Genomic DNA, 7470 nt, shown 5'->3' with positions numbered 1-7470 from the left:
AAGCTGTCCTTGAATCAAGGGCAGACGTTTGAACATTTTTTTTGAAAAAGCGTTTGAAGTTTTGAACTTAGCAACCTGGCAGTGCAGTATGTGATGCACAAAGGTATCTCGCATCCAAACTTAACCCTGCATGGTCTACTCAGGTCCCGTTGCGCAGGAAAGGCCGTTCTCTGGAACAAACCGGCCGTCGCGTGCTGGCCGTGACTCACTCGGTCACTCGCAGTTTCTTCGTGATAATCAGGCATGCAGAAACTTTGAACATGTGCCTACTATCTGGAGGTTCAGGAGATGTGGGGTGACTCGAACGTAGTAGACGACAAGAGTAACAGCTGCCGATGCTGCAGTGCTGAATGGACATGGCGAGCTCATCGAGCAACCACTCGATCGATCGGTTCAAGGAACGGGACAGGCAGGGCCGCAAACAGGCGCATGTGACCTAGAAGCAAGCGACGTACGGTCGCACACTGACTGGCCATCTAAACCGACGGACACGCCCGGGCAAATCGAGAAACAGCCCGTCCATCGGTCCATGTCTCCCTCTCGGAGCGTCGAGAGAGCACGCAGGCCGGCGGCGATCATCGACACCGACCGATCAGGTAGCACTGGCAGGCATACGCACACGACACTGTTGCAGCACAGGACCAGGATCGCGCTCCGTCCATCCGGATCTCCCAGACATGTCGCGAACAATCAGTCCGGCCGCCGGATCCGTCGTCGTCAGCACACACGCGCGCCGGCACCTCCGGGACAGGCCGCCCGGGGGGGGACGCATCGCGCGCGCAGCCTCCGGAGGCAGCCCGGCCGGGTCGGGTCACGGTCGAGCGTCGATACGGTGCCGCGCCGTACCATGGCCGTCACTGTGAGCGAACTGTGGGGCGTGGCTCGTTTCTTGCGCTCATCTGCTCTCGCGACTCGCGAAGTCGGCGTTGGAAAGTGCGTGTCGAGTACTGTCCGGTTCCTGCGATTCTAGTGCACGTCGTCTAGCTCTAGCCGAGCTGCTGTTGGCCGGCGGCTAGAGGTGGTCTCTTCTCGTTTCTCGGACGAGATAAGGAGAAGGATCGCACATGGATTAATTGTTGTATGACCTTCTAACCCTTAACAAACTTAGAATTTAGAGGCTCCAGATTATTATTTTTAATATAAGGTTCCAAATTAGTGAAGGTACAATGAGCCTAACACCTAGCTTTCTAACATAAGGTTCCAAATTTGTGAAGGTACAACTGATGTACTACTAGAATTTAGAGAGCTTGTAGCCGAAGGGTAGAGAATTTGTGACTTTTTGTTCGACGGTTGTGGTGGTTATTTGTTTTTTTTTTGAGAAAATAGGAGGGGGAGCTCCCCTACTATAAATATACTAAACAAAAAATAGAGTTATTTACAAAACAGAGGTACTTACAAAGCTGGTTATTTTTGTTGTTGACGTCAATAAAGTTACATCTTATAAAATGTGTTGCTGCCATTTTAATCCTCTGCTATAAGTTTGACTCTCATTTCAATTATTGATTATCGTGGAGTTTCTAGTGATCCGGTTGGTCCATGTAGAACATCTTGACAATTGCACATATGACTGTTACTATGTTGGCTGCTTATTTGTTGTTTAAAGCCCTCATCGTTGTTCGCCAAAAAATAAGGATTAGTTAATGCATTCCTGCTGCCACCTATCCCAACAAAACTCATGTTTATCTGATATTTTTGGACTTACTCCTTGGGCCTCTTCTAATTAAATAATGGAAACAAAAGAAAAGTTGTTCGGATGATCTACTGGGAAAACACTCCTTTTGGTAGGGGTTTCCTGTTGGAAGAGAGAGAAATTCTGCATCGGTGTTCAAAGCAATTCTTACCTCTTATTCAGCCGGCTGGGCTCGGCGGCCGCGGAGCGTGGCCACGTCGGCCAGAAAGCTCTGGTGCGTGCGATCTTCATCGGTTGGGTGGTGGCGCTGGCGAGGTTAACCGGCTAGATTTTTACACTTGCGCAGGTGATTTGACTATTGACTGACCTGGGCTGCGTTGCCAAATCCTGAGGCCTGCCGCGTGCTTAGCTTTGCATGTTGACGCGCTGGCGCTTCCGTCTGTCTGCGTTGCTTACATGCGGTTGGTTCTCCCTGCTTGTGCTCACATTTTATTTTCCTTGTGCTTTTGTCTGCTCCTTGCCTGCTCTTTCCACCAGCCGTTTTGGAAAAGAATGAAACATGCCCGTTGCTGCTAGCTTCGGGCCGCTGTTCTTCTTTTCCTATCGACGTCTGCGACATTTTTTTTGTTTTCCGTCGTGTTGGGTTCTGTACCGAGGGCTATAGATTTTTTATGCTTGTTCCTTGATGACTACTACGCAATAGGTAACGTTGGTGCATAGCAGTTCACAATTTTATTCTTCTCCTCCCTAACAAAATTATACCCCTTCAACCATACTGTCACAAAAACCGTATCTCCATGGAAAAATATTATTTATTCAATTTACAAATTGACAGATTCCGATCTTGTACCTTGGGAGTGGAAACACAAATGCTAAATAGGTAATTATACGCAGTCCTGCTTATTTCACTGAGACCTACTTCCATCACGAATTTCCATTAGTTCAATTACAAACATACAGACTAACAAACACATTTTATTTTTTCAAACCCAGGTATAACTCATGCACCAACCAGATGCAGCCACATAGCAACGACCTATAACACATATTGATATCCAGATACTTTCATTTAGACCATGCACTCCGTACCATTTCCAAATAAATTTTGATGTTAAAAAATGTAGAACCACTAGCATCTTTATCGCAAGAGACTTATATTTTGGTGATTGTGATGCTCCAGCAGATTACCAATCCAATCTTTATTATCTAAATTTTTTTTATAATCATCAAAACACATCCCCTCTCATTTAGGGGATTCATTTCTCTACATCCCCTCTCATCTAAATAAAGAGAATTCATTTCTCTACCATATTCTTAGTGATTCGATTTTGGTAATCTGCTGCAGCAATCATTACAAAAACACAAAAGTAATTATATGGAGAGAGAGTATATTTTGGATACAAGGTATGAGTAATCTGTTGGAGATGCTCTTACTCGTCCCTCTCCCCCTAGGAAAAATTGATGTTTTGGTGATTGGTGGTGCTCCGGCAGATTACCAATCCAATCCCTATTTCTAAAATTTTTTTGGTAATCACCAAAACATATCCCTCTCACCTAAATAAAGGGGATTCATTTCTCTACCATATTCTTGGTGATTCGATTTTGGTAATCCGTTGCAGCAATCATTTCCAAACACACAAAAGTAGTTATTTGTAATGGAGAGAGGGTATATTTTGGGTACGAGGTACGAGTAATCTGTTGGAGATGATTTTAGTCATCCCTCTTCCTAATAGCAAAAAATTGATAGTTTAGTGATTGGTGGTGCTCCAGCAGATAACCAATCCGATCTCCGTTATTGTAACCACCAAAAGACACATCCTTTTCACCTAATTGAAGGGGATTCATTTCTCTACCCTATTCTGGGTGACTCGATTTTGGTAGTATGCTGCAGCAAACCATTGAAAAATATAAAAATAGTTATTGGTAATGTAGAGAAAGTATATTGTGGGTTTCAAATATGCGTAATCTGTTAGAGATGCTCTACTCTAGTGTAATACCACTGCTTCTTAAACACTTTCACCGTAATAACTTCTTACATGTTATCAATTCGTGCGCATGGGCACGCGCCAATCACTACTATATTTCTTAACAAGGTATTTGAGAGTATGTTTTGCACATTCTATTTCGTAGACCAGAGCTCCAAGATTCAGGGGGCAGCTCTTCATGAGAACTCCAAATGAAATGGGTCCTTAAGCCAATCGTTGGCGATCAACTGAACATTTGAATGCATCGCTCGCTTGGGCCTTGCAGCAGCCGCCGAAGGAACCATCTGCTCACTTCTAGCGCATACTGATACTAGTGCAGTAGTGCTACAGTGAAGCAGGTACCGGGTGGTGTACCGACAGTGGCACAGAGAAGTAAGGCCTCCTCTCCTATCACATCACGTCACGTGCACGGCGGCCGCATATATATGGCAACATGTAAAGCCAGGCGCATGCGTACAGCCGGCCCCTCGTTATAGTAACAAGCCGTACGGCGTCGAGTCTCGCCCGCGCCCGCATATCATCATGGGCGGCGCGGCGGCCCTTGGCACGTCCATCGGCCAGGCCGGGCCAGCCCCCGGCGCCCCTGCCCTCCTGCCGCGACCGGGCTTTTCCTTCCGCCGACTGGTCGCCGCTGTCGCGCGGTGCCGCGGCGCGGAAGAACAGGGCTGGGCAGCACGACGGGCACCCAGGCCCCGGCTAACATTTCTCTCGCGCGTTCTACTTGCTCATTTTGGTCTTATAAAAAGAATTACTTGCTCATTCGCTGCGGTGAAAATATCGAAGGCCATCGATCCATCCCATTCGGTAGTAAATCAGGCTGAGAGGCTGAGAGGATTCGGAAGGTGATGTGGGGACCCGGGGGGGGGGGGGGGGGGGGTTGGGGTGTTTCAATTCATCTCATTTGATTTTTTTTTAGAGGTTCATCTCACCTGATTTGAGAGTAGATGCTAGTAGCTGCCAGCTGCTACGGCCCAAACGCGCGTACAGTGAAGATGCTGTGACGGGAACGGAGGAGTGGACGGATCTCTATATACCATTCATGCACCAAAAGAAAACTTGGAGCGTAGTCACGTCGCGGGCTATTTCCGACCATCGGATCGGCTACGCGGACGGTCCAGATTGTATGAGTCCCGTTATTTTGCAGAAAAATCCTCAAATTTTAAATAAATCAACTCGCAGTCCGGCGTTATCTCTCAGGTAATTTTGCTAACAACCTCAACAACGTTTCTCAAAATCAACCCGAAGTCCAACCTTCTCGGTCCAGAAAAATTTGCAAAGAAAACCTTAAGTTTTCATAAAATCAACCCGCCGTCCCGATCCTCTCTCAGGATTTGTTTTAGGAAATTCCTCGGATTTTTATTAAATCAAACCATAACTCATTACTTCTACACGAGCAACATTATACGTACAATTTGAATACCAAAATACGTTGAAATCAACAGTTGTTCAGTACAGAATTTGATCAAAAATTCAAAACTACTTTTGCAATTCATTTGCACAAATGCTCGCATGCGATCCGTCGTACCTACAATATGGACACCAAAACGTCTTCAAACTAAAAAGTGTTCAATACAAAAGTTGCTCAGAATTTCAAAATCTACAGCTATATTATATAGTACAATTTTTAAATTCAAAGCATTTTTGCAATTCATCCGCATAAATATTTACGTAAGATCCATTCTACCTACGATTCAGAGACCGAAACGTCTTTACGTAAAAAAGTTTTGAATACCAAAATTCTCAAACTTTCAAAACCTAAAGCTTTGCTACACAAAACTTTTCTAAAATAAATGATAACCAAAAATACTATAACCAAAAACACTAAATATAACAAAAAAGTTAGTTCCATTTTCATAAAAAATAATATCCTACTTAAATATTAGCGTCACGATGATAGAGAGTCCAAAATATATAACAAGTACAACAATGGGCTGCAGACCATGACACCTACACATACAACAATTACTACTCTGTATATGAACTAAAGTCTGTATCAACTATAATCCAATGGCATGAAATACGAACCCTGCGCGGCAAAGCCGCGCGCCTTTATAGTGGGATTGACCGATGGATCTGCAGTGCGGTTGGGAGTCGGGACGTGTCAGCTCACGCAATTACGTCCATGGTGGAGCCAGCGGAGTAAGTATGGAAATGTGAATATCAATATGGATATCTGTATCCGTATTCAAATTTAATGTGGCTGTAAAGTGGATATATATGAATCCAATATTTTTTTATTTTCTTTATCCGATTCCACATCCGTATTCGACAATGTTCGACATTATCCGTATGTTTTTATTGAAACTATTTAAAAGAGTTATATTCATTTCTCATAACCAATATTAGTAATTTTTATAAGAAGATTAAGTTTTTTTTAAATATTCTTGTTTTATCTATTTATTGGTGAAATTAATTTTATAATTTTTTATTTATATATTAATAAAGATTGTTTATATATACATTGAAATATATTTCTATTTCTAGTTTTATTTTTATATATTTATTTACTAAAATATTTATTGATAAATAAGCTATTTTTGACAAGCTATCTTTTTTATATTGTTATACTTTAGTTTGTGCATGTATAATAATTTTGTATTCTAAAACTACCAAAAAGTAGATAAATATTATCTTATATATCAAGTAAATATCCGAATATGAGATATCCATTTTGCATTTATATTCAACAATATTCGAATCCGTATCCGTATTCAAATCACAATGTGGTAAAAGTACGTATTCAAATCACAGTATGGTAAAAAATATGATCTGAATCCGAATCGGACGGCTCGGCTCGTGGCCGTCCCTTCGCGCGGGGGGCTGGGGCCAGGGCGCTGGAGTGTGACGATGTCATCTTGGTCGAGCTACACCTCGATCCCCTCGTGGGTTTTCCTGCGGTTTCGCGAGCGCCGGGCGTTTGCATGTTCCATAGGATCGATAGGATCGGCGAGGTCGTCGTTGTCGGGTCGTGCGTGCCACTCGCAGGTTCGCGCAGGGGACGGTGCCATCCACTACGTCAAAACAGCAAATAGGAGCAAGCAATCTGAGACAAGGCTCTAAGGGCACGTCTCAGATTACAGAAAGAGAGTCGCGCTAAAAATGCGGGCGCGGCGCTGCGTGGGGTGGGGGAGGGTAAGAGACAAATGCGAGACGGGCCGTGGGAGGGCACGTCTCCGATCGTTTTGAGATCTGAGATGCGCCTTAACGTGGCTCGTCTCGCATTTATTCCCACCTCAATGCGCCGTTGGTGGGCTTGAAAGTAATGCGAGACGCGCCTTAGTAAGGCTCGTCTCACATTGATCCAGGGCCCCCTAAAGGGGGGGGGCGGTGGGGCGCGTCTGTAGCGTACAATACAAATTACATATTACATTACGTACATGGAAGGAATCCCTTGAAACCGAACAAGCATTCCATTACATTGTCTCAAATACGAATAATGTCACAATACATTACAATGTCTAGGCTAAATCCAGCAATTATTATTACATCGACATCAATTATTACATAGATATTAAATCAGGCATTGGAGCTGGCTTAGGAGCGCTAGCAGCTTCGCGAGCTGAATCATGGTCCTGCCCCCTGTAAGCGTTGTTGTTCCCCGAGCTACAGCAGTTTAGGGTGACATTGGTTGAACAGTCGCTGCAGGGGACGCAGCCGCCGAAGCAGCTAAACAGCTTCGACCAGCTCGGAAATTTCATCCTGGACCAGCTCGTGTTTCGTGGGTTTGGTGAGACAATAGAAATCGATAGAGTAGTACCACTAAAGCAAAGAAAGAAAAGTTTCCTCCGTGGGTCTCGTGGGTTTGATGCAGATTTAGGCAGAATGCGACGATTCCAACAAATACATGCAACAATG

The sequence above is a fragment of the Panicum hallii genome, chromosome 9 (genome assembly GCF_002211085.1).
Source record: "Panicum hallii strain FIL2 chromosome 9, PHallii_v3.1, whole genome shotgun sequence".
NCBI classification, from domain to species: Eukaryota; Viridiplantae; Streptophyta; class Magnoliopsida; order Poales; family Poaceae; genus Panicum; species Panicum hallii.
Note: the sequence above shows the minus strand (reverse complement) of the source record.